Below are 7,410 nucleotides of genomic sequence, written 5' to 3' on the forward strand. Positions count from 1 at the left end.
TATATATACTATATATATATATATATATATATATATATATATATATATATATATATATATATATATATACTGTATATATATGTATATGTGACCCTGGAGCACAAAACCAGTCTTAAGTCACTTGGGTATATTTTTAGCAGTAGCCAAAAAAACATTGTATGGGTCAAAATGATCGATTTTTCTTTTATGCCTAAAATCATTAGGATATTAAGTAAAGATCATGTTCCATGAAGATATTTTGTAAATTTCCTACCGTAAATATATCAAAACTTAATTTCTGATTGGTAATATCCATTGACACTCTATCTACAATCTCAATTAGGAGTGTCAATGGTCCGTTTGAGAGATAGGTGGTGGTAATGCACTTATAAGTCTGCGATCTGCCGTAAAGCAAGAAGAAGAAGACGCCTCATGCACAGACTGAAGAAGAAGATGCGAAAGCGCTCAGGACAGTTCAGACATTGCGGTGAAAATCAGAGGTAAAAAACGATATAAATACTGTTCAGTTTCTTGCACAGACCGATCATTTTGTGCCTTTTCACATCAATGTATCGGCAGGAGCCGCAGGGTTTAATTTGGTTTTGTTTGTGTATGTTTTATGACTCTCAAAGCCGTGATTCCCATCCACTGACATTATAGGACTGACAGACTGCAACGGTTTCAAATTTTCATTTGTGGGTGAACTATCCCTTTAACGTGACTAGGCATGGGACGATAACCGGTTTCAAGGTATACCGCGGTTTGGAAAAGTCACGGTTTCAAAACCACAAACATTTTCCGTTATACCGTTCCTGCGGTATGCACAGTTTTTTTACGTGTCGTCAAAGACGGAAAGTGCAGGACTCCCTCAGTTGTGTGCAGCGAAGAGCGTAGTGAGTCACACGACCCCTCCGGTTGGTGTGAGGGGAGTCACCTGTGTGTAGGATGGCCGAAGGAGATGAATCCCTGGAACTTTTTCCCCTGTCGAAAAAGACGAAGTCTGTCGTATGGGAAGTTTTCGGATAACGTAGACTAACCATGTTCCGTACACAATGATGTTCCGTACAGATGACGTTTTAGCGCCGATTGCTAAATAAATACTTCCAAGTCAAACATAAACTATATATCTGTGTCATCTTCGGTTTTCTCTCTCTTTCACCCCCGATCAAGACAGAGACCCACCCGCCGTTTGTTTCAGTGTTGAAATAAATACTATTTGGCTTGCTACCGAGGCAGATAACATAGCTAATTAACTAGCTAACGTCAACTAGTTTCCTCCCTCACGTTACTTCACAGAGTGAGGAATAGCAGTCTAAAGTACATACTGTAGCCTACTTTTCTGCGATTTAGTACAATAATTAAATTTAGCTGGCATCATGTGTATACTTTTAAGCCTCCTGCCATTGTTTACATCTGTTCAAAATCACGCATATAAAAAAAAAAAAAAAAACTTTGCCACTGTTTGAGTGCTGTACGGTCTCTTTTCTTATGTGTGTATGTGCACACATCCTCGTACCTCACCGCTCCAAACCATAGCTCCAAACTTAATCCGGGAAAGGTGAAAATTCCTGCATCATAACTTGGACTGAAAGATGAATGTGTAGAAAGCGAGCATGTCTCCAAAAACCTTGTTGAGCTGCAGGTTTAGGCTCTCTTAAGTGACTGCGTTTTTTCATTTATAGGGATTTTTTTTTTTACAGAAAATAATTTATTTTCTGATTATTGTTGAGCTGCAGGTTTATGCATGCATTTTTTATTATTTTTTTTATTTTATTTTTTACAGAAATTATGTTTTGATTCTATTTTTGATTATTGAGCTGCAGGTTTAGGCTCTCTTAAGTGACTGCGTTTTTTCATTTATAGGGATTTTTTTTTTTACAGAAAATAATTTATTTTCTGATTATTGTTGAGCTGCAGGTTTAGGCTCACTTAAGTGACTGCATTTAATTAAGAAGAATTTAATTATTTATTCTAATTATTTAGCCTGACATGTTTACTGTTCCAAAATGTTCTATATGTTTCTTAAAAATAAAATGTGTTCAGTGGATAAAAAACTAGTTTTTTTTACCCAGACATTTAAAAATAACATATTTTAGAGCTGTAATCGTGATATTTTTTTTATGTAAGGTTATCATACCGTCAGAATCTCATACCAGCCCATGCCTAAACTTGACCATGCAACAAAAACAGAAAAGGCTGAAATCTGTTTTGTTGTTTGATTAAAATCAATAGCTGAGACATAAAAATTGCCTTATGTAAAGAAATGTCAGTATTTGCAACAGACAGAGACAAGCTTGTTTAGTGAAAAGTGCTTTGTGCTTTTGTTGAGACATCTTACTTGAACATATGATGGTTTCGGTTTGCTGTACATTTCTTTTGTATAGAGCAGCCAAATTGGATATTTAGTGCACAAGAGAAAAAGAGTGGAGAGGAAAGAGGCTTTTAAGAATTAATATGTCTCACTATTTTTTTTTTCCTCTCTGTGTGCTGTTTTCTCCCTCTGTCCTATTGTCCTATTGGATGGTTTGTCTTTGTGGACTGACTTTTGAGAGCATGTTCTTCAGTATGTGGTTGTCAGTCTGCTGTGTTTTTTTTTTGTCTACAGAATGTCCCTGAAATGTCACAAATTTATAATGAGCATGCGGTCATTACTCATCATGATGGCTCATCCTGAAGTTTGTTCTAGGTGTTGTTTGTTCATCAAGTCGTCGTGTTGGAAACATGTTGATCCTCTTTCTGTGTGTCCTGAGCTGACATCACATTATACACACATGCCTGCCTTTAACCTCACAATTACAGGCCATGTGAATTTGCATTAATTTTTGCTGAAAGTCCTTCTTAATAAATCATTTTTTAAATAATAAATAATAACACCATGGGCGTTGTTTTTTTAGTATTATTTTGCGATTAGCAAAAAACCCCTTTAAATTTCATACAGTCTAAAAAATGCCGGGTTAAATACAACCCAGCGCTGGGTAAAATATGGACAAACCCAGCGGTTGGGTTACTGCCCAGAAGGTTGGGTTAAACATTTAACCCAACTTCGGCTCCTCCCCATCTTTCAGTGTGTTTTTTTTCAATCCGCACACAGACCGCGGCGGCACAGAGTGAGAAACAGAGGACAAGGTGTGTGTTTATCGATAGATTGTTATAATATCTGCATCTGTGCAGTTCTTTGTCATAAATCCAGTTTACAAAATATCATGGGGGAGCAATAATCAGTTCCCCATCTACTGTAGCCTAAGTTCTCACTGCGTTCACCCCTCATCACACCACAGCTGTTTCCTCCAGCGAAAATGAAGCACATATGAACGCATACTTTATAAAATGATCATGTTGCCATTTTCATTTGAAAGTTTAACTCTCAGTGTAATACATATTCCAGTGCATGTGGCAAAGAGGTTTGCATACTTGAGCTAAGGAAAGAGGGTTCTACTAGAAATGCAAACAGTACAATTTTGTGTTTGTACCGTAAACAGTTGTGTGTGTGAGATCATGAAGACTTGAATTTGGCTTATTTAGTACTCAAATGTTACACCTATCTATGCAATACAGTGGAATACTGCACTAAGTTTAGTATACGACCCCTATTAATCAAACATTATTTATTTTATTTATATATATATTTTTTTTTTTATTATTAGGCTATTATTATTATTACACCCTCACTGGGGGCTGAGCCCCCCTAAAATGAAAATCATAGAATCGCCTCTGGGTAATACCAAAAGGTAAAATATTTAGTTTAGTTTTATTTATTGCAACAAAGCAATCAGTTTGCCTGAACAATTAAAAATGAAAGGAGTTTTAAAACAGACCATGCAAATTTCAAAATGTTTTTGCTGAAAGATTTGTAGTAATTACTTTTAAAATAAACATAATAAGAGATGATTATTTTTTGTTTTGTTTTGTTTTACATTTGTAAATTAGTAAGTTTAACGAACTTTGGTTGCTTTAGAACAGACATGCTTTGAATGCTGGATTTTCTTTTTTCACAGAAATATTCAAATCAGCTATTTGAATGCTGTTTTGTTTTGTTTTGGCCAGATATAAGAGTAGTTCAAGCAATGGCTTGAAGCCATATTGACAATGTTAATTTGAAAACATTTTTGCTAAGAGTCCTTTTGCAGTAATCACTTTTAAAATAAAGGTGATACCAGAGGATAAAACTTGTTTTGTGTTTTGCCTGTTGGGCTGGACAACTGAAGATCAAGAAATTTTAAAAACTTTTTTTGGAAAGATTTATAATGTCTGTACGTAACTGTGTGTGGTGCTGCCAGTGGCAAGTGTCACCTGTACTCCATAAAACAATACAAATATAAATACAATGAAGGGCATTTGAAATACAAGGTTAGACATCAGGCAATCAGTGGCAGCAAAAATAATTACTTTTTTGACTCATTGTTTACAGTTGTTGTAATGAAATTATTAGCCATCTGTCTGTGATTTTGAAAGAGCCTAATCAAGACTTCATGTCGTCCGTATAAACTGTTCTTTGTGTTCAAAGGCACAGTTAATTAGTTAGTCTTTTTGAAAAGTGCAGACAGATACAGAAAATTCTGTTCCTCCTTCCGCAGTGGATCCTGATGTCTGTCGACTCAAGACGTTTGTAATTTTGGTAGTTTAATGAATGTTAGGTTGCTTCAGGACAGACAAGCTTTGATTAGAGTGCTGGATTTTCTGCTCAAAGGATGCTCACAGAAATATTCAAATCAGCATTTGAATGAAACTTTTATTAGAGTTCACCTTTAAATAATTTCTGAGCCTCAATCAACCTTTAAAATCCACATGACTTTGACAGATTTTGTGACTTAGCCTAGTTTTTTTTATTTAAAGTGAACTATACCTTTAAAGGAGTAGTTCACCTAAAAATAACAATTCTGTCATCATTTACTCCCCCTCATGTTGTTCTAAACCTGTATGACTTACTTGCTTCTGTTGAACACAAAAGAAGATATTTTGAAGAATGTTGGTAACCAAACAGTTGACAGTAGCCATTGACTTCTATAGTATTTTTTTCCCCATACTACGGAAGTCAATGGCTACCGTCAACTGGTTGGTTACCAACATTCTTCAAAATATTTTCTTTTGTGTTCAACAGCTGAAAGAAACTCATACAGGTTTGGAACTGCATGAGGGTGAGCAAATAATGACAGAATTTTCATTCTGGGTGAACTATTTCTTTAAGACTATGGCAGAAACCTTCACTCCTTTCGCCTTAGTCACAAACATACTGTGTAAGTTAAAGACAGTATTGCAAGGCCAAGTCCTTCCTTATTTCTCACACATGCTAGTGGTCTTCTGCAAACATAAAGTGAACTGTTCGTATTTTTTTGTGAGTTGCTCTGGTAACTCTCTACATGCTGCTCAGACTCTGCACTGGATTGGCCGTGTCCAAAAGTCTCCTTCATCTAGCATAGTGTTTCTCAACGGGGGCGTTCAGAGAGCATCAGGGGGCGCTGAGGTGTTCTTGGGGGGCGTTTGGTTAAGGCGAGTTTACACTAAAGATGTATGAGCTGATACTTGCAAAGAAAATGGTCTGCCACGTGCTAACGCCGTCTCTACACTGGGTGCATCAAAGCGCACTTTCTGTATCAATTTGTCAACTTGTCGGTAGCGCAAGCACGTGGAATGCATCAGAAATAGAACGTGGCATCCGTTTACTGTAGCGCTTGCGCTCAGTTACTGAACGACTGATTATAACGGGATCTATGTGCTTTAACACAACGTGTTGCGCCGTTCGCGGCCAGTGTAGTAGTGTTAGCGTTAGCTGCTAGTTTACACCAATACTCCCGCTTCTAGACTAGACGGTGTATAATTTCCTTAGCAACAATTTTTTAGTTCAGTGTTTGCTTGACTTTCTGTAGTACAGCTGCCAAACTTCCCGTCAAAACAATAGCAAGCATTTAGACACAATAAAGCGTGAGATGCTTTTTCTTGTTTAGAAAAATGTATATGATAGCTTTTTATTTGCTGACTGGCTTGAATTGGATTGAATGCCAAATTTCTAAAGAGTTTATTCAAATCTCACAAATATAGCCTACTTTATATCCACTTGGCTTTTTTGCTCCTTGGGAAATACTAAAAACTAATGATAATGATATTTCAAGTCCAGTCAAATCAAATATGTGATGAATGTCATGTTAAAAAAATAAAATTATGTATGGGCTGTTATATCTGGGTTAAAATACATGCTTTTAAAATAGGCCTGTATATTATAAATAAAATATAGCCTATAATATACACTACCATTAATAAAAAAGGTCAGCAAGATTTCTTAATGGATTCATTAAAAAAAAGGTTGCATTTGTTTGTTTAAAAAATACAGTACAAAAAGTAAATCTACCATTTAAAAAAATGCTTTCTATTTGAATATATTTTAAAATGTTTTCCTCTCATGCTAAGCTTCACTACTCCAGCTTTCAGTGTCACATGATCTTTCAGAAATCATGCTGATTGTTGCTTCAGAAACATTTCTTATTATTATTATAGCTGGACACCACACTGACAAAAAAAGCAAGTTTTAAAAATTTGAAACTTATTAAACTTATTAAAATTGTTTAATTGACTATAACAAATATATAAATCACACTGTAAAAAATTGTCAAGCTGTTTCAACTAATTATTATTTAGTAACCAATTCCACAGAAATTTTATGTTCAGTCAATTTCTGTCTTCAAAGTGTTGCCTGAATTGTTAATTTTTAGTTGGCTCAACTTTTACTGAAATAGTTTTATAGTCAATTCAACTAAAATGTTTTAATTGGTCAAACATTTAGAAAACTACATCAAATTATGTCAATTAAATGTAACCATTTACTCCATGTCTTTAATATGTAACCTCAACTAAGATTTATTATTTGGGCATCATAAGAAATTGCTGTGGAACTAGTTATTATATTTTATACTGAGTTTTGTCTATCAATCACTAAAAACACACACGTTACAACACATAATTGTTATGGTAACAACAAGGCTGGATTCAGGTGCGGGTTCAACAGGTGCTTTATTATGCAGAGAATATCACCGCGGGCAGTAAGCGCCTTCGCGGACAGTTCAAGTGGTCGTGAAAACCCCAACCACACCGATGGGTGGAGAGCAGCGGCTGGAACAAGCCGCAACAGTGGCAGAGGAGACGGAGCCGGAGGGGCAGCCCACTAATCCGAGCGAGAGGCTGAGAAGCCCAACAACGAGACCGCGGAGTCCCAGGGTAGGCGGATGCCGGAGGTAGCCCACGGTTCCTGAACGCACAGAGAGGTGCGGGACACAAAAACAGACTGTAGTCCTCGATCAACGAACGGTCCAAAATGTCACGGGACGGCACCCAGCATCTCTCCTCTGGACCATAACCCTCCCAGTCCACGAGATACTGAAACCCTCTTCCACGGCGTCGCTCGTCGAGTAATCTCCTAACCGTATAGGCAGGGGAGCCCTC

At 36.6% G+C, this 7,410-nt stretch overlaps 1 protein-coding gene across 1 annotated transcript in view; it reads left to right on the forward strand.

The window, feature by feature from the left end:
- The window catches only part of LOC107601022 (protocadherin-15-like), a 206,231-nt gene that overhangs the window by 32,926 nt on the left and 165,895 nt on the right, over positions 1 to 7,410 (forward strand). The window lies entirely within an intron of this gene.

The sequence above is a fragment of the Sinocyclocheilus grahami genome, unplaced genomic scaffold (assembly GCF_001515645.1).
Source record: "Sinocyclocheilus grahami isolate Dianchi unplaced genomic scaffold, SAMN03320097.WGS_v1.1 scaffold297.1, whole genome shotgun sequence".
NCBI lineage: Eukaryota > Metazoa > Chordata > Actinopteri > Cypriniformes > Cyprinidae > Sinocyclocheilus > Sinocyclocheilus grahami.